Raw genomic sequence first — 20,054 nt, forward strand, 5'->3', positions numbered from 1 at the left:
CACTTAGCAGAACTGTTTAGGAAGGATTAGAAGTTGTGGCCTTGTTGGAAGAGGCGTGTCACTGGGAGTGGGCTTTGAGGTTTTAAAAAGCCTCCACCATTCCCAGTGAGTTCTCTCTGCCTCCTGCTTTGGCTCAGATATGAGCTCCCAGCTACTGCTCCAGCACCATGCCTGCCTCCTGTAGCCAGTCTCTCCACTCTGGTCAGGGGCTCTAACTCTCAAACTGTGAACTTCAAACTAAATGCTTGCTTTAACAAGTCACCTTGGTTGTGGTGTTTTGTCACAGCAATAACAAAGTAACTAAGACAATTGCCTTTCCTCCAAGGAGATTGGACAAGTTGCTAACTGTCTGAAATGTTTCCCAGAAGGCAAGCTTCCCCTCTATCTAGAAGATGTCTTCTGCCTTTCCCTCCTCTCAGCATGAGATCCCTGGGGGAGGATTCCTATTCTTTGTTTTTTTTTTTTTTTAAGATTTATTTATTGCATATACAGTGTTCTTTCTACATCCTAGAAGAGGGCATCAGATTGAATTGTAGATGGTAGTGAGCCACCATATGGTTGCTGGGAATTGAACTCAGGACCTCTGGAAGAGCAGTCAATGCTCTTAACCTCTGAGCCATCTCTCCAGCCCGGATTCCTATTCTTTGAGGTATGTTGTTTCAGCATTCCAGACTGCCTGTCTTAGTTGGCATTTCTATTGCTGCAACAAAACACCATGGTCAAAAATCATGTTGGGAAGGCAAGGCTTATTCGGTTTTTACTTTCATCTTGCTGTTCATCACAAAAGGAAGTTAAGGACAGGACTCAAGCAGGACAGGAACCTGAGGCAGGAGCTGATGCAGAGGCCATGGAGAGGTACTGCTTACCGACTTGCTCCTCATGTCTTGTCCAGCCTGTTTTCTGATAGAATCCAGGACCACCAACCCAGGCATGGCACCACTCATAATGGGTTAGCAGTGTTTCCCCACTGATGACTAATTAAGAAAATGCCTTAGAGCTGGATCTCATGAAGGCATTTCCTCAATTGAGGCTCCTTCCTCTCTGATGATTCTAGTGTGTGTCAAGCTGACATAAAACCAGCCAGTACACTGTCAGAGTGGGGGACTCGAGTCTTTCTGGATATTCTCATTCCTCCCAGGCATGGTCATTACACAGGCTAGGCTTAAACCTGTGACCTCTGCCTCCATCCTAAGTGGTGGGATCAGGTACGTGCCCCCAGATCCCCATACTCACCTTATTAAGACAAGACTTTTGTTCAAACCGACAATCACATGACACCCGAAGGGGCCCGTAAGTCATAAGGACTTTGCTAATTGGCATTATTTACTCTTTGATGGTATAAATACTTGTGTCTGTTTTGCTCTTGGAAAGAATAGCTTATTAGGAATGAAGAAATTACTTTTTTTATACAGAGCACAGTTCCAGGAAGAATGTGAGTTAATAGATGCTTATTCTAAGGAATAATCAGAGTAAGCTGCATCCTCCAGCTCGTGGTCAGCGTGTCTCCCTTGCATGTCCCCTTTCCAGTCTAAACCATGAGTTAATCCATCAGTAATCCAAACACATCCAGAGACCAAGTTAAGCTTACAAAGCTGCTATGTAAACATGCAAGCAATGGTTTCTGCCAAAGGAGAGTGAGACCCTGGTAATTATAAAAACAGACAAGGGTAGGGACGTGCAGCAGGGATTACATCAATAGTACATGAAATGGGGTCTGATTTGAGAAGGTAAATGGAACACATACATTTATCATATATGTTAGTTGCTGTCTTAGTCATTGTTCTGTGAAGAGACACCATGATCAAGGCAATAATTGAGGCTTGCTTACAGTTTCAGAGATTAGTTCATTTTTACCATGGTGTGGAGCATGGTGGCAGGCAGGCACACATGGTGCTGGAGAAGGAGCTGAGAGTTCTACATCCTGGCCCACACGGGGGGGAGAGAGAGAGAGAGAGAGAGAGAGAGAGAGAGAGAGAGAGAGAGAGAGAGAGAATATGCCTGATATGGGCTTTTGAAACCCCAAAGCCCACCCCCAGTGACACACTTAATCCAACAAAGCCACTCCCTAATAACTAAGCTTTCAAATATATGAGCCTGGGGGTGGGGGGCATTCCTAGTCAAACCACCAAAGTTACATTTCTACTCTTGTGAGAAAATACCCTGACCAAAGCAGTCTAAGAAGAAGGAGTTTATTTGGGCTTATGATTCCAGATGGGTTAGACTCCATGAAAGCAGAACGAAGGCATGGTGGCAGGAGGCTTGAGGGATCCACATCCTGAACCAGAGGCAGTAAAGTGGGAATGGCACAAGTCCTCAGAAGACTAACACGCTTCCTCCTGCAAGGCCATACCTACTAAGACTCCCAAACAGCACCAGCTCCTGGGAACCAAATGTTCAAATGCCTGCAGACTATGGGGAACATCTCATTGAGCCAGCACATTGTTCTCCTTTCCCAAGAATCTACGAAAGCAATAAAGGACACAAAGACACAAGAGATGGGCTGGACATTGGAAGCTGGGAGATCTCAAATCATTTCTCAGAGATGAAAAATTAATCGCAGGAGTGTGAGGGGGTGAAGGAGGTGCACTAGGAATGGAGAGTTGCTGCCAAGAAACAGGGAGCCGAGGCTGCACGGTGGGGATGAGAAAGGGGCTGACCCAGACTGCTAAAAGGTGCCCACCCCATTTCGAGACAGGGTTTCTCTGTGTAATCCTGGCTGTCCTGGAACTCACTCGGCAGACTAGGGAGACCTCTGCCTCTACAGTGCTGGGACTAAAGGCCTATGTCACCATGCATGGCTCAAGGTGGCACTTTCAAAATAAGGAAGAAAATTATTTGCTACATAAATCACCTGGGCATAGTGGCAATAACTTTAACCTGAGGCAGGAGGATTACAAATTGGAATCTAGGCTAACCTATATATGAGTTAAGAAGCAAGACTTTTTCAAAGAAAGAGAAGGGGAAAAAAAAACAGCCAGGCCTGGTAGCACAGGGTTGTAATCTCAGGTGCTGCATTTGCTGAGGGAGGAGAATCAGGAATTCAAGACCTGCCTGGACTATGGTGCAGGCAATTTAGTCCCACCTTGTCTCAAAATACTAAGTTCTTAAAAATCGGGGGCTGGCCATAAAACTCTACAGCAGAGTAATGACCTACCAGAGCAAACCCTAAGTTCAATAGCCAGTTCTGGAACAAAAAGAAACAGGGAAGAGAGAAGAAAGAAGGAAGGAAGGAAAAAAGGAAGGAAAGCAGTACTGAAAAATAAAGATAGATAAAGACATTTACAAGCTGATAGAACCCATTACCTTTCTAAGAAAGTTACTTGAGGGTGTTAGAGCATGGGGAAAGGGAGATGGGGAGGGGGGAGGGGTGGAGAAGAGAGAAAAAAACATAAGATGCAAGCAATGCAGGAACCAAGTCAGAATGGGAGCTGTGCATTGACAGAATCAGTCAGTGGGCTGCAGAAATAAATTTATGCAGGTGTCAATTAGGAGGCCTAGGTAATCTATGGGGCCTTGGGTAGTATTTATCCCTGGTGTACAAATAGACTTTGAGTGCCCATCCCACAACGAGGGATGCTCTCTCAGCCTGGATTCTTGGGGGAGGGCCTAGGCCCTGCCCTGAATGAAATGATAATCACTGGAGATCCAACATGGAAGGCCTCACCCTCCTTGGGGATCAGAATGGAGATTGGGTGGGGGACTGTGGGGCCTGGTGGGGAGGGCAGGGAGGAGGGGAGGGAGAGGGAGCTGGGATTGACATGCAAAACAAACTTGTTTCTAACTTAAAAAAAAAAAGAAGTGTACTGGGTTTCAGGTCACATTAAAAGTAAAAACAGAAACTGTTAAAAAGGCTGGAATGTAGCTCAGTGGATCTTAGGATATTTGCCTCTCATAAACGAAGCCCAGGTTTGATCACCAGCAACACACACACACACACACACACACACACACACACACACATATCACTCTGGAGAAAAAGATGCCTAGAGGCAAAGACATGTTTCTTCTTTCTTTAATTTCTTACAGAGAGGTGGATAAATTGTGCGGAGTGTGTGTGTAAGGACTAGAGTCAGCACAGGACACACCCAGATCACATTCTCCAGGCAAAGGAGACAAAGGGACAAAGGACAGGGATTATGAGACAAAGATAGGAGATAGAGAACTAGGGAGAAGAGAAACGGGCAAGGGAGAGGGGGCAGGGGTATTTGTGCCAGGGGACAAAGGACTGCCTCTGGATAGAGAGGAGGCAGACACAGCACAGAGGCAAACGGTGGTTTATAAGGGGTAGCCCCATGCTAGGATGAGGTGTTTAATTTTAATTAGGGAAGCCAAAGGGGGCTTTTGTTTTCTGAACTTCAATACTTTGGTATCTACACCTTGGTGGTCAGCCTCAATAGGAGGAATAGCCAAATAAGGGATGAGACCTTAGGAGCTTGCTTTAGGAATGTAACCTAACAGTTTTTAGCAAGGAGAAGGGTAAAAGGCAGAATCTATTACTATCATGTTTGCCATGTTCCGGCATGCTAAAGCACTTCAGCTTGTACCCTTAGTCCCACTTACTCAGGAGCTTGAAGCAGCAGGATCTCTTGGATCCAAGGCAGCCTGAGCAGCATGCAAGACCTCATTTACAAGCAAATAAAGAACTGCAGAGGTGTTTTGAAAGTTCTTCCCCTTGATGTTCTCACATTTCTTTAGCAGAGATATGACCACCATATTCACAGCTAAAGAAAGGCTTGGTTGTGAGGACCCAGGGACTCAGTAACCGCCCCTAGTGAATTTCCCGTGGAATCCCAGCTCCTGCCTGCTCTTCAATTTCCTGGCTTATGGCCCATGCCCACATCGTAGGATTAATTTTCCTTCCTTCCTTCCTTCCTTCCTTCCTTCCTTCCTTCCTTCCTTCCTTCCTTCCTTCCTTTTTCTTTTCTTTTGGTTGTAAATTTGTGTGTGTGCACCACCTTTGGAAGCCAGGAGAGAGATCCCTGGGGAACTGGAGTTAGGCAAATGTGGGCGGCCTGTTATGGGTTCTGGAACCCGAACATGGGTCTGCTGGAAGATCAACGAGCATTCTTAACTACTTAGCCATTTCTCCAGACCCCACATAATCGGCTCTCAAACCCACAAAAATTCTTTGAGCTGTCTTGGAAACCTCTAGCATGCATCTCTTAGGGATGCAAAGTAAAAAAGCATGGCAAGGGGTCCCCCTTCTTAATAGACCAACTTTGGGAGTGGCATGTAAGCTTAGAAATAAACCCAGATCCTCACACATGCTAAGAGTGTGCTTTGCCATGGAGTTCCCAAGAGGTGAACTTTGATTTTAGCTGTCGGTTTTTTGGACTTTCCTTGTTTTAAAGGGGGGGAGGGGCAAGCATAGTGGCTCAAGACCAAAATCATACCAACTCGGAAGACTGCAGCAGGAGGATTGACCTGAATTTGAGTCGATTCTGGACTACCCAGAGAGCTCCAGACCTGCTGGCTACAAAGTGAGACTCAATGTCAAAGTAACAACAGCAGAAGTGGAGAGAGAAAGTTGAAAACCACTGATCCCAGCAACGAAGGTCTTCACTCTTCTTACATTGCTGGCCGATGTACTCCATCTCTCAGTCTGCAGGCAGAGGAGTAACATTGTTACACCCTGGGGTAGGGGACTAAAGGAGTTACATTGTTACACCCTAGGGCAGACTAAAGGAGTTACATTGTTACACTATTGGACAGACATTCTCATGAGCATCCGCTCTAGCATTCATGTTATCTCTTACACCTAAGCCACATAACCAGGCTTCCAAAAGGCTGCTGTCTCAGAGAAACGCTACTAGTTCTGCCAAGACAGTTTCTTTTAGTTTACACTCATTCTCCCCATTGGGGCTGCAGGGGGACTGAGTGTAACGTGTGTAAGGCCCTGGGTTTGAACCCCAGTACTCCAACCCCAAGTTCTCACAAATATTTAAAACAATTTTTTTCTTAAACTCCTTTTGAACTTTTTTCTTCCTTCCTTTCTTTTTTTAATTTTATTTTATGTACATTGGTGTTCTCCCTAATATTGGCTCTTGGAGTTATAGAACTGTCATGTGGGTCCTCTCACCAGCACCTGTTTTTCTTTTTTATATCCACATCCATATATCATTGGATTTAAGAAAAAAAAATCTGTGTGTAACTGTTGAATTGAAGGTATGTCAACTAGCGCTCTGACTTGTAAGTCTGTGTTTGAAGAAAGGTATATTTAAGAGATGATTATCATCATTTTCTTTAAGTACAGTAGTTAGCTCCATTGATTACAGCCTTTTGCTTATTTGATTTCACAGCAGTTTTTCAAGGTTCTCCAAAAGGATAGTGCACCACTGGAGCTAGTTGTTTAATGGAATAAAATTCAATTTTGCTTTGAAGTCTTTAGGATGTCCCATAGGGAAATGGTGGCATTGTGTAGTTCTGAGTATACCCTAAAATCACAGGTGCGTACATTGCCATTACCTACAACTCTGGTTACCCACTTTGCAGAATTCAGCACCAGCAAACAGCAAAACAGGCCTGTCCTGCCCCCTACTGTTCTTCTTGAAAACTTCACCTTCTTGAGCACCATTCTTGGGGTAAACCTTAGGATTTAAGTGGGAGAACAGGAAATATGATTCCCAATGGGTATTTGAATGAGTACTTGATGAGCTGGGGACATCATTATTTATGTTCTTTCTACTAATAATACTTTAATCTTTATATAATATCCTCCTTTTTGTGGACACTGAAGTGTTCAGTGGTGACATGTTACAGTGTCTTCAAGTGACTTTTGGTTGGCTTCCCTTCTCTTTCAAAGTACATGCCACAGCCCCCATAGTGACCTTCAAAACATACCTGAAATTGTGTGTAACTTTGAAGGAAAGCTAGGGATTTCAAGGCTGTGACAAGGCTTAGGAAAAGTTAACAGGCAAAATAGCAAAAGAAGAAAAGTTTATGAATGAAAGTAACTCTCACACACCCACAGGGGGAAAGAAGAGGGCAGAGCAGGAATTTCTCCCCCCTGGAGTCTATTCTCATATACTTTTTTTTTTTTTTTTTTGGTTTTACGAGACAGGGTTTCTCTGTATCATAGCAAGGCCTTTGAGGAGCTGGTTGGTGTACACTGGCCACCACTCTTCCCTCTGCTGGCTGGATGTGCAGTTCACAGAGGGAGTGTCACTCCTGCACTGCACACCAGGTCAGAATTCTGAAACACAATCTGGCTGTCGTCAGTGCAATCAGGCTCATGTATGTCCCGTGACCCAAGCAGCCACTTCTGATAAGTTTCCTAGAGAAGTTATCAAAGACTGCAGGAGAACAGTCACATTTATGCACCATTACTGATGGTAGTTTGAATCCGGAGTAACCCAGGTTACCATGTCAGTAGGAACAGGGAATAAAGTGCTGCTAGACACCAAGAGATGCTGTGCAGGGCTTAGAAACCCTACAACAACTGTAGGGTTTAAACAATCAGTGGTGTTCAGTGGGTGTCTCTAAGGGACCGAGAATGGGGGAAGGGCCTGGGGCAAACAAAGGATGGCAGCAAACTCTCCCTTTAACTAACCGGTTCCCTCTCCTGTGCAATGGGATCACCCTGCTCCCCCAGCGTCTTCCCAGGCTCTCACTGAGAGGGCCCTGAGCAGCCCTTAGTAAATCCCTGAAGAATGTGGTCTTCTGAATGTCTATAGTTTCCTCTCCCTGGTGCCCTCTCCCAATGCTGAGTTCCCGGAATATGTTTCAGCCAATCATCTGAGAAATGGAATTTTGTTTGTTTGCTTGTTTGTTTTCATAATATAAGTCACAAATTGAGTTAAGTTCCAATGGGCTTAATAAAATTCAGTGAATGTAGACTTGAGTGCAGCTTTATGTTGGTGATCTGTCCCCCACCCCTGTGGAAATATAAAACTTGACTTTGGGGGATTGGAGAGATAGCACAGAGGCTAAGAGCATTTGCTACTCTTCCAGAGGACCTGGTTTTGGTTTCCAGCACTACATAAGTTGACTTACAAGACTTGTAACCATGATGCCTTTTGCCTCCATGGGTACCCACACACCTTTGCACATACCCATGTGCTGGCATGCATGCAATCATACTCAAAAACAATTCAGGTTGGGGGAGGGTCTGGAGTGGTGGCTCAGTGGTGGTTAAGAGTAGTAACTATTCTTCCAGAGGACCCTGGTTCAATTCCCAGCATCCATATGGCAGCTCCCAACTGTCTATAACTCCCGTTCCAAGGGATCTGGCATCCTCACACATAAATGTAGGCAAAACACCAATGCACATAAAACAAAATAAAAAAATTTTAAAAAATACAGATGAACCCTAAAAACAAACAAGTAAGGAAAAAAACTTGGACTTGGAATGAAGCTGGGCAGTAGAGTGTTTGTCTAACATATAAAATCCTAGGTGCAATCACTAGGGTTTTATGACACTCAAACAAGCAAAAGACCTTAAAGCAAAAATCACTAATTAGTATTATATACAAACTAAAATATAAGTGACTTTTAGCAATATATGTAATCACTGGTCATCTAAAATCTCCAAACAGAACAGCTGTTTTCCACAAATATATAAAAATACCAAGTGTTTCCCAAGCGCTTCAGGTTACCTCTTTCAAACAGGACAGAGTTTTGCCCCCAAGAGGTTTATTTTCCAGGTGCATTATAAATACAAGAAAATAGAGCCAGTAGTTATGAGGCATAATTGTGTCATAACAATGTAATTGTATCTCATGCAGATTTGGATGGAGCTTTCAAACACTTGGGGATGTGTTCTCCTGGGACTTCCATTTTCTAAGGCTGAGCTGGGTGTAGACGCAAAATCTGTACCACAACACTAGAAATGGAAGCAATCCTATCTCCAGCTTGAGGCCAACCTGGGCTATATAGGGAGAGAGAGAGAGAGAGAGAGAGAGAGAGAGAGAGAGAGAGAGAGAGAGAGAGAGAGAGAGAGAGAGAGAGAGAGAGAGAGAGAGAGAGAGAGAGAGAATACAAATTAGAGACTTCACAGAGGCAGGCACTTGGCACAGCTAGTACACACACAATGCATGCACACACTTGAGGATTCAATTTTTTAATTCCAATGAACTTAATCTAGAAAGTCCTTCACCTACAAGCTCAGAGGCTTAATTCCACAGTGACTCTTACTCCTATCAAGCAGACAATCAGGATTAGCCGCCACAGCTCCTAAGTCAGTAAATAACACTGACATTCTTGGTTCTCCAGCCCCCCACTCCATTTTCTGATGCAGCGAGAGACTGTAAACTCATTTACTGTGATAACCTGTGGGTACTTTCCACCTTTGTCTTGTCACAAAGGAATCAATGCATTTTTAAAAAATTTTTCTAGTAATTTTCTATATGAATAGAATCTGTACAACAATCTGGCATAACTGTCTATAGATGCCGTTCTATAATGTATGACTGTATCTGGGAAGCTCTTTTTAGTTAATTGTCTGATTAATAATGTAATACACTGTATTCAGGATCAGCTTAATCTGCTCCCACAGTTTGTCATCTGTCCTCCACACAATACTGTGACATGCATTATATATATATATATACACACACACACAAGAAATAAGTTGTTCTGAAAAAGAAATGAACTGCATTGAAAATCTATGAATTACACATAAGCATTTCCTGATAAGAATTTGCAAGAAGAGTTAAATGCTGTCATTCAAGTTATTAGCTCAGTTAAACCATAACTCAACAGCAGTAACCATGTAATTGCTCTCATCTGGTTTGAGCATCTCCTTTTATTTCTAAACGCGCACACACACAGGAACACACTGTAGCAGCTACCCCACTTGTCTGTTTTAAAATTAAAATTTTAAATGTATTTGCCTAGGGGCTGAAGGGACTGGTGTCAGCTCTGGGCACCCTGACACCAAGTTCTCTGCACAAAGGAGATTTGTTTGCCCCAGAGGGACAAAGGGCAGGGAATAAGAGACAAAGACAGGAGATAGGAGACCAGAGAAAGGGGAAAAGAGGGAGGGAGAGGGGGAAGGAGTATTTGTCCTGAAGGACAAAGGAGGGCCTCTGCGTAGAGAGGAGACAGATGGAGCTCATGGGCAAATGGCAGTTTACAAAGGGGGAAAAGGAGAGACCCTTCGTTAGGATGAGGTCTTTAATTTTAGTTGAGCATGCTGATTACGTGAGCCAAGGGGGACTTCTGATTGCTGGACCTTGGTGGTCAGCCTTAAGAGGAGGAAGTGGTCAAATAAGGGATGAGACCTTGGTGGCAGCTTTTGGAACGTGATCTAGTGTTTTTTCAGCAAGGCAGGAAGAAAGAGGGAGGAGGACAAGGCCCGCCAGAACCACTCTCACTATGCTCCACCTTGCCAAAGCCCCTTCAGTGGGCACCTGTTTATAACACCTTCATTATGTATTAACTCTAGCTCCTAAAGATCCCAGAACATGAATTCCCACCTCTGCTATCCAGGTCTCATTATCCAGACACAGATTTATAAAATAGAAATGAAGAGAGGGCTTGTGGGTAAAGTGCCTGCTTGAGGACCCACGTAAAGTCAGACAAGGTAGCGGATCTCTGTAACCCCATGAACCCCTATGACAAGACTGTAGCTGGAAACAGGAGAATCCCAGAATTCTCAGGCCAGCTAGCCTAGCATAGACAGAGGCACCAGACACCGTGTCTCAGGAAGTTAGAGGGCAAGGGGTGCCATCCAAGGCTACACTCCAGCCTACATAAGCATGCTATAGCATTTGTATACCTGTGCTCACACACAGGAACATAAGTAGAGAAAAGTTAACTTTAACATTTTAAAAATAGAAAGCAGGGAAGACGAAGGCAGCACCATCTTTGGCAGAGGGAAATGCTGACAATTAGAAAAATACAGCAGCAATGTCCGGCAGACACATCATGGACAGGTACCATTATGGTGCAGCCTACTAGGAGGAAAACCAAACAGCCCTGAAACTGAAGACACACTCCCAAATCAACACCTGCCCTCCTCCCTGGCTCCCTTGTGACCCTGAGCAGTCCGCTGGTACTCGGTGTCCTCATCCTGAAATGCCCTGGGTTTGCTCTCAGGTCTCTTCCAGCCTGATATCTTCTGATGATGTGGGACTGGTCCTTTTCTGACCCCTAGAGGCAAGTCAGAACTCTGCCCAGCACCTCACAGGGCTGAGGATGAACTGGCTGGATGTTGCCCTCTCTTGGATCTCTCCTTAAATACCAATAAAACTGTCGAAAGCCGCTGGGTGGGGTTTTTGCACTGGATGGGGCCTTTGGATGGTCAATGGGTGTTTTGAAAAGCTTTGGGTTTAGATCAAATTGGCAGGCTGAGCTAAAAGCTGCCTTGGAGACACTAATAGGTGGCAGAATGAGCAGAGTGTCAACTGTTCTCTCTTCCAGCCTTCCTTTCTCTTCCCTCCTCCACAGAACTGGAGCCATTTCAGAACAAACAAAAGCCTCGGGACCGACCGGCTCACTTGTCTCCATTATCTGCAGCAAGCAGCCTTTATTTTATCAGCTTGAATATCTAACGCTCTGTCCTATAATCCCAGTCAGTACAAAAACTGTACCTTGTGGTGTTTGCTGTTTCCCAAAGCTGAAAACTCAAATCCACTTCACAAATAGGATGGGTAAATAAATGGTGGTGTATATACAGAAGGGGGGGGGGCGGGGGAACACAACAAAGAGGGTGGCTGAGCTTCAACCACCACAACAAAGATGAATCTGGCAAACAAAGGAACCGCAAAATCAAACTAACAGCCCTGTCTTACTTAGGTCTCTATCGCTGCAATGAAAGACTGTGAGCAGAAGACACTTTGGAGGAAAAAGTTTATTTCATCTTTTATTTTTACACGAGTCTTATCATCTAAGAAAGTCAGGGCAGAAACTCAAGACAGGGGTTGAAGTGGCCGTGGAGAAGTGCTGTTTGCTGGCTGGCTTGCTCCTCCTGGCCTGCTCACCTGCTTTAGTGTCCCACCTAGAACCACCATCCCGGGATGGCACCATCCGCAGTGAGTCACGCCCTCCCTCCCACATCAATTATCAATCAAGAAAACGCCCCACAGGCCAATCTGATGCAGACACTTTCTCAATTGAGGTTCTTTCTTCTCAAAAGATGTAGCTTTGTATCAAATGGACAAAACCCCAAAAACAGACAAATTAAAAAAAAAAAAACAAAAAACTAACTAGGACAAGTGTGAAAGCCATATTGCTGAACCCTGTCAGAATCAAAAGCTAAAGTTTCAATATAACATAAATGAGAAACTTTGAGGACACACATAAACCAGTTTCTTATACCAGCTGCCTCCAACAGTGTGTGCATGGTGTGTGTGTGTTTTGTGTGTGTGTGTATGAGAGAGAGAGAGAATGTGTGTGTGTGTGTGTGAGAGAGAGAGAGAGAGAGAGAGAGAGAGAGAGAGAGAGAGAGAGAGAGAGTACATGCACTCGAGTACTAGACAAGCTATATGGTGGTCATATCAGTTTAATGATATTTTCTTTAGTGTACAATGAAGTTCATTATTCACTAGGAGGTTATAGAAAGAAAATATTGGAAAATACTATCTAGAACAGAATTTCTTTAAGTATTTGTTTTTATGTGTACTGGTGTTTTGACTTCACGTATATATGTGTACCATATGCTTGCCTGGTGCCTGGAGTCCAGAAGAGGGTGTTGGGTACCCTGGAACTGGAGTTACAGCTTGTAAGTTGTCGAATGGGTGCTGGGAACTGAACCCAGGTGTTATGATATGGCTCAAGATTGGACCTAGACTGGTGAGTCCAACCAGGTGGGTGAGGGACAAACACATCATGTAGACAAAACTTACGTGGGAAGTTTTATTGGGGGTACGGAAGAGAGTAAGAGAAGGGAAGGGAGAGAGGGGAGAGAGGAGGAGAAAAAGAGAGAGGCAAAATTCCACCTGCTTCTTCAGAGGAGCAGTGAGAGGAGAGTGGGAGTAGGTGGAGCTTAAAGGGAATACTGCTCACTGTGAGCCCCCCAAGGGGCGGGGCCAAGGCATGCCTGAATGCTAACAACAGGTCCTTTGCAAGCACATCAACAAAAATGCTCTTAGCCATGAGCCATCACACCAGCTTAAGAACAGGAGTTTCTAATGCCCAGCTTCTCAGTGTATGAGTCTGCACAGAAGAATGAGAGGGGAGCTGGAGACAAGGCTCAGCAGTTGTGAGCCCCGGATGATTTTCCGGTGGACCCAGCTTCAATGCTCAACTCCAACATGGTGGCTCACAACAGCATTGCAGCCTCAGGGGATCTGGCATCATCTTCTGGCCACCACAAGCACTGGGCAAGTGTGCAGTATACAGGCATATGTCAGGCCAAACACAGAGAGAACATTTTGCCAGGTTTTCACCATAGGACACTTTTTTTTTTTTAAAGAATTTATCTCAATAAGAGACCATCTGTTTGAAGAATGCCTACTCCAGTAAGGCATCCAAACAGTAGTGTCAAAGATGTTTTCTAAAGAGACAATTGTTTGAGCTCATCTTACGAACTGCCACAGGAGGGCTAGTAGCATCCCAAACCTTGATCAATGGCATGCCAGCAAGTAGCTCTGTCTTCAGTTGTGATAAGAAAGGAAGGGAAGGAGGGAGGGAGGAAGGGGTGGAGGAGGGAGAAAGGAAGATATCCAAAGATTACCAATGACCCTGGGGAATGGGATCAGAACTGTCCCTAGTTAATGATCACTAACTCCACTCTCCTGCCCTTGTCACCCCCCCCCCCCGGAGCTCGACCTCCAGTTGTTGGGGGTTAGGTCTCTGCAATAGCTAATCTTGATTATCAGCTCATTGGATCTAGAGTGAGGGAAACACACACTGCCGGCACTCCTTTGAGGGGTTTTCTTGATCCAATTATTTGAAGCAGGAAGTCCCACCCTGAATGTGGGCAGCTCCTCCTTCCTATGGCAGCCCACATGAATAAAGGAAATTGCTTTTTGCCTCTTACCTTCATTGCTTCTGGCGAGATCCTGCTGCCGTGACATTCCTGTAGAGACTGGAAGCAGCATTTGGGAGAATCTGGCATAGACTGAGGATAGCAGCACTTCAGGGATCTTACAGAGTGTCGGCGTCTCACTGAGACTGCTGAGGGGTCCAGCCTCATTGACTCAGAGACTACCAGATTCTCAGCCTCTCCAGTATGAGACTGCCATTGTTGCAATACCCAGACCACGTCTTAAAAGCAGTCTAATAAATCTCCTTTTATTTATTTTTTTTCATTTATTTATTTATTGGTGTTTTTCTTTTTCTTTTTTGGTTTTTCGAGACAGGGTTTCTCTGTCTGTCCTGGAACTAGCTATTGTAGACCAGGCTGGCCTCAAACTCACAGAGATCCTCCTGCCTCTGCCTCCCGAGTGCTGGGATTAAAGGCGTGAGCCACCAATGCCCGGCTTAAATCTCCTTTTAGATATATATATTCGTTCTATTGGGTCTGCTCCTTTGGAGATTTCCATATGCAAATTTGGGGGAGGTGATTCAGACATTTAGACTCCAGTGAAATGATATAAAACTGAGGATCCCAGTAACCACACCCAAAGAGCAAGCAGCGAGTACTTTGATTTATCCCAACAAATCCTCTAGAGTAAATACATCATTCCCATTTTACAGATGGGGAAACAAAACTCAGTGTATATTTGTTAAGCTGCAGAGCAGGAACTTAAGTGCAATGTCATTTCCAAACAGCCACAGTCTCTCATTGCAGGGATCATAGAAGTGTTCGATTTACCTCAGTGGTCAGTGACCCATGCTGTCCGTTGAATAAGTCAAATGACAGCCACCTTCCTGTGTTTGGGTTACAGATTGCCACCTGGCAAGTGAGTTGGAACTCAAGCCTGGAAGGTGGCGGGGCCTGAGGAGGGCTTGGGTGTGCCAGTCAGGACATCACTTCCTACAGGTATGAGTGGTATTGACACAAAACCCAGAGGCACACTAGCAATAAGGAAGTCCCGTTGCTCCCTGACCACACACCTGGCCAGACCACACACACCTGGCAGTGCTGAAGACCACAGGTCAGCATTAACCATGGCAGAACACAGTAATGCTCTCTCCTACCCAGAGCACAGTGTTCGCCAGCAAATCGGCCTGGTCCACGGACTGCTCCAGTGAGGTTCTCGGAACAGTGTCACTGCCATGTTTTTTTTTTCACTTTCACATTTACTTCATGTTCTTAATTAAACAAGGATTTTAATTAAACAGGCTGGAGAGGTGGCTCAGAGGTTAGGAGCACTGGCTGCTTTTCCTGAGTTCAATTCCCAGCAACCTCATGGTGTCTCACAACCATCTCTAATGAAATCTTCTGGCCTGTAGGCGTACATGCAGACAGAACACTCTACGGAATCAATAAATAAGTATTTAAAAATAAATAAAGATGCAAAGGACACAAGATGGAATGAAAATCATCCTTCTCTCTCCTCTTCACTCCCCTGACCACTGCCTTCCTCAGAGGTGACCACGCCCAGCACATCACAGAACATGCTGTGTTTCTGAGCCCATATCTACATGTAGATGCATATTCCCCTGTGTACTGTATTTTGCAGAAAACCTTTAATCATGGCCTAGACTATACTCACTGGACATGCCTCTCAATATATAGGGGACAATAATTTGGAGGACTCCCTAGTAGTCATACACATGCATTTACACCATTGGAGGACTTTATTTCCTTTATATTAACTTTTTTTTCTTCCTGAGATAGGGTTTCTCTGTGTAGCCCTGGTTGTCCTGGAACTTGCTTTGTAGGCAAGGCTGGCTTCAAGCTTGGAGATAATCCTCCTGCCTCTGCCTCCCAAGTGCTGGGGTTAATTGGTGTGCCACCAATATTATGCTTTTATGTGCAAATCATTTGTCAATAATTTTCTTTAAATTTTCCTACATATTATGCTGTTATATTAAGAATACATGCAGGGGCTGGAGAGATGGGTCACAGGTTAGGAGTGCTGGCTGTCCTTGCAGAGGACCAGGGTTTGAATCCCAACATCCACAAGGCAGCTCACAACTATATATAACTCCAGTTCAAGAGACCCAAAGCCCAACTCTGGCCTTGTGGGCACTGCTTGTGTGTGGCGGCGCAAATACATGCATGCAGGCAAAACACTCATATACATAAAATAGCTTTAAATCTTAGTGTGGCCCTTTAATCCCAGCACTCGGGAGGCAGAACAGGTGGATCTCTGTGAGTTCGAGGCCAGCCTGGTTTACAGAGTAAGTTCCAGGACAACCTCCAAAGCAATGCAGATAAACCCTGTCTCGAGAAAACCAAAAAATAAATACATAAAATCTTGTTTGTTTGCTTGTTGAGATAGGGTTTCTCTGTGTAGCCTCATCCCTTTAATCCCAGCACTCGGGACACAGAGGAAAGCAAGCCTGGTCTACAAAGCAAGTTCCAGGACAGCTAGGGCTGTTATATAGAGAAATCCTATCTCAAACAAAATAAAAGAAAACAGAAACCTTTAAAAAATTACAAATTATATGTAAATCTGATTTCAGGATAGTAAAGGGGACATTAAAAACGTTTTTCTTGAGGGCTAGGCATTTAGTTCAGTGGTAAGACACTTGTTTAGCATGCATGAGGCCCTGAGTTCTATCACTGCTACTAAAAATTAAAATTTTCTTTTTCTGTGGGCTAGATGTCTTACTCCACTCAGGGATGACATGTCTGCTTAGATGTGTGAAGAAATTAGGTTCACCCCCCAGCACTATGTGTGTGTATGTATCTGAGTGCATGTGTGTATATGTACATGTGTGTTCATGGTGTATATATGTATGTATATGTGGGTAAGCGTATATGTGTAATTATGTATATGTGTGTATATGTATATATGTGTGTGTCTGAGTGTATGTGCATGTGGTGTATGGGAGAATCCTGGAGGTTTTCCTTATCATACCGTGTTCAGTGATTCACAGTATGAGCCAACTGTAAACCTGAGTGTCCCCAGCAGTCCTGAGTGGAGTTCAGTCCCCTTCCTGCCTGGCCTGTGCCCCTCTACCGGGGGGGGGGACACTCGGCCGTGAGTACAGGCCTGCTGCTCACTTTCAGCAGGAACCTTCTGAGTTAGGGAAGAAGGTTCTTGGTTACAAGCAATGGAGGTCCGCTGAGACAAACAGAAAAGGAATGTTCTAGCAGCATGCTGGGTATCTCATGGGATTGGTGGGAAAGTTGGAGAACCACAGACAGGCATCTGTGGAAGCCAAAATGTGGAATGAGAACTCAGCTACATCTTGCCACAGCCATAGGGAGAGTGGAGACGGGGCCTCTGGACGCTGGCTGTGGCTCATCTTGAACTCTTAACTCCACTGCCCGGGAAATGACCTCATTCTCCCCAGCCCTTTGTACCACAAACAAAGAGTCAACCAGGCTGGATAAGGGGTCAGTGACCAGCTTGCCTGTGGTGGTTTGAATAAGAATACCACCCTCCCCACACACCCCACACCCCTAGACTCAAGCATTTGAACGCTTGGTCCTCAGGGAGTGGCACTATTAGGAGGTGTGGCCTTGCTGGAGTAGATGTGGCTTTGCTGGAGGAAGTGTGTCACTGGGGTACGGGCTTTGAGGTCTCAGAAACTCAGGTCACTTCCCGCTGCCTGCCCATCTGGATGTAGAGCTCTTGGCTCCTTCTCCTGCACCGTGTCTGCCTGCACACTGCCAGGCTCGATGCCATGACAATCATGGGCTAAACCGTCAGGATTTACTGGTGGCACACCAAGCACTAGGTCTCACACAAAAAGTTTGTTGGGGGAGGGAAGAGTGAAAGGCCATCTTGGAGTGGGGACATGAGAGAGAAACAGAGATAGAGATGGGAAACAGACAGGGACAGACAGAGAGACTGGAAGACAGAGAGAATGAACAAGAGAGGGCTGTCATGTTAGAAGGGACCTTTTAAAGGGGGCCCATGTTATATGGGTTAAACACTTAAGTCAGAGCTAGCCAGTAAGAAACAAGCAAACGGCCAACAGCTTCATAATTAATATAGTGTCCTGTGTGTTATTTGGGGGTTCAGGCAGCGCAGCAGGGCCCAGGCGACTGGCGGGGGGGGAGGGCAGGAAATACACTCTACATATGGTGTCAGCATGTGGGATATGAATTTCCACGTAGAATGACAAACGCTTAAAAGGGATTTTAGGAACAAAAGAATAGAGAGAAGCACGGCTTTTTGGTAGCAGCATTTTTCTCAGGTGGGCTCTGTTTTGCTAGAGACAAGCAGAGACTCACGTGGCTCGCTTAAGGGAGTCTTCCTGACTCAGCATAAGCAAAAAAACACAAAAAACAAAAAACCCAAAAAGGTTCTTTTAAAAGGCCCTACTAACAATTGAAAGGGTGTACACGCAGCTGGAAGTGGCAGTGACCACATCTCCAAGCCGTCAGCTTTTGCTTGAGGTCAGCATAGATTAGGTGGTGAGCACAGCTCCCAGTGAGCTGGCTGCAAACTTACACCCACCATGTTGGGAAGCCAGTGGCTGTTTCCACTTTAGCAATGTTTGTTAGCCTATATAAGACTAGTGGCCAGAAAAACAAAGTTTTACGGTAAAGTCAGATTCAGATGAAGTAAAACCTTGAAAACGTTTTTTTTTTTTTTTTTTTTTTTTGGTTTTTCGAGACAGGGTTTCTCTATGGCTTTGGAGGCTGTCCTGGAACTCGCTCTGTAGACCAGTCTGGCCTCGAACTCACAGAGATCCACCTGCCTCTGCCTCCCGAGTGCTGGGATTAAAGGCGTGCGCCACCAACGCCCGGCTTGAAAACGTTTTTTATTGTGTTTAAAAATATAGGTAGACTTGGAAGAGTAAAAGTAACAAGATACTGAAAAAACATAAACAAAGAGAGTAGCTGGGCATTGGTGGCTCATGCTTTTAATCCCGGCACTCCAGAGGCAGAGGCAGGTAGACTTCCAAAGAGATACCTGTCTCAGAGAAAAAAATAAATAAAAGTAAAAGAAATAGAGTAATATAAGCCACGTAAAGATAGAAAATACACAGAAAGTCTGGATACTGTATACTATTGTGTTTTTCAGTTATTCAGTGGCTAAGGAAGGAACAACTGCTGAAATATACTTGATTATAAATGCTGCTGAATTAATCCAACTGATATATTTCAAAAATTCTTTGACTTCTAACTTTAAATATAAAGACAGGTTATTTGGGAAAAGAGTTTTTATTTATGTTTCCACAGAAAATGGAAAGTTGTGGATTCCTTCCAGGTTTCTGTGATTTGATGAACCAAGACCCCAGGAGGCAGTGGGCCAGGTGTTCCAACATCTAAAACAGCTGAGATGATACAGCCTTAAGGACTACAAAAAACAAGGACTTAGCCACGTTTCTGAGTTTTGTCATGATCTCCATGGTATGGACAGCCCCCCCCCATCAGCAGGAAGCAGCTTGGAATGAGCAACGTCCAAATTCCCAAATAATGTTTATAAATCTTTGTTTTCATTTCAGTGGGATTGCTTATAATTGGTTAATGATCACAACCAATCTCTTTTTAAAGCTAAAATGGGACTATGGTATGGAAATGAATACTTTGTATTGGTATGGCTTTTTATTTATTGATACAAATTCAAGATCAATTTTGTGATATGTATATTTCTCCTCTTGTTTAAGATTGTGTTTATACTGATATTTTAAAATGTAATGCATAATTAACTACAGATTATAGATAGTTACTTACAATAGTCAGAATTTATAGGTAGGTTAGTTAGGTTTTCTAGATATAGAGATATATTTGAGATAGATAGTCTTCAAACCTTTCAAAGAGCTTCAGAAAATGACATTTAAAATGGTTTAGGGTTTTTCTTGACAATGAGAAATGTCTGCTCCTGGCAGTACCAATTACATCTAAGAGGAAGATGGGCATGGAAGAAACTTGTTATGGAGTTTGCTTTCAACATGGCAAGATGAGCCATTTGGGCAAGAAACTGCTCTTGCCTGGACTGCTTCACTGTTGCTGTATGAACTGGACATGCAGGACCCACAGGAAAGTGACTGCTGAACTCAAACAGTCCTACAGGGTTCCTGCTTCATGGAAGAGTCTGCCAGACTTTCTGCAGGACACAGAAAATGACTGATGGACTGCCAATACAGATGGACAGCTT

Source organism: Mesocricetus auratus, unplaced genomic scaffold (genome assembly GCF_017639785.1).
Source record: "Mesocricetus auratus isolate SY011 unplaced genomic scaffold, BCM_Maur_2.0 Super-Scaffold_100020, whole genome shotgun sequence".
In the NCBI taxonomy this organism is placed as follows: Eukaryota; Metazoa; Chordata; class Mammalia; order Rodentia; family Cricetidae; genus Mesocricetus; species Mesocricetus auratus.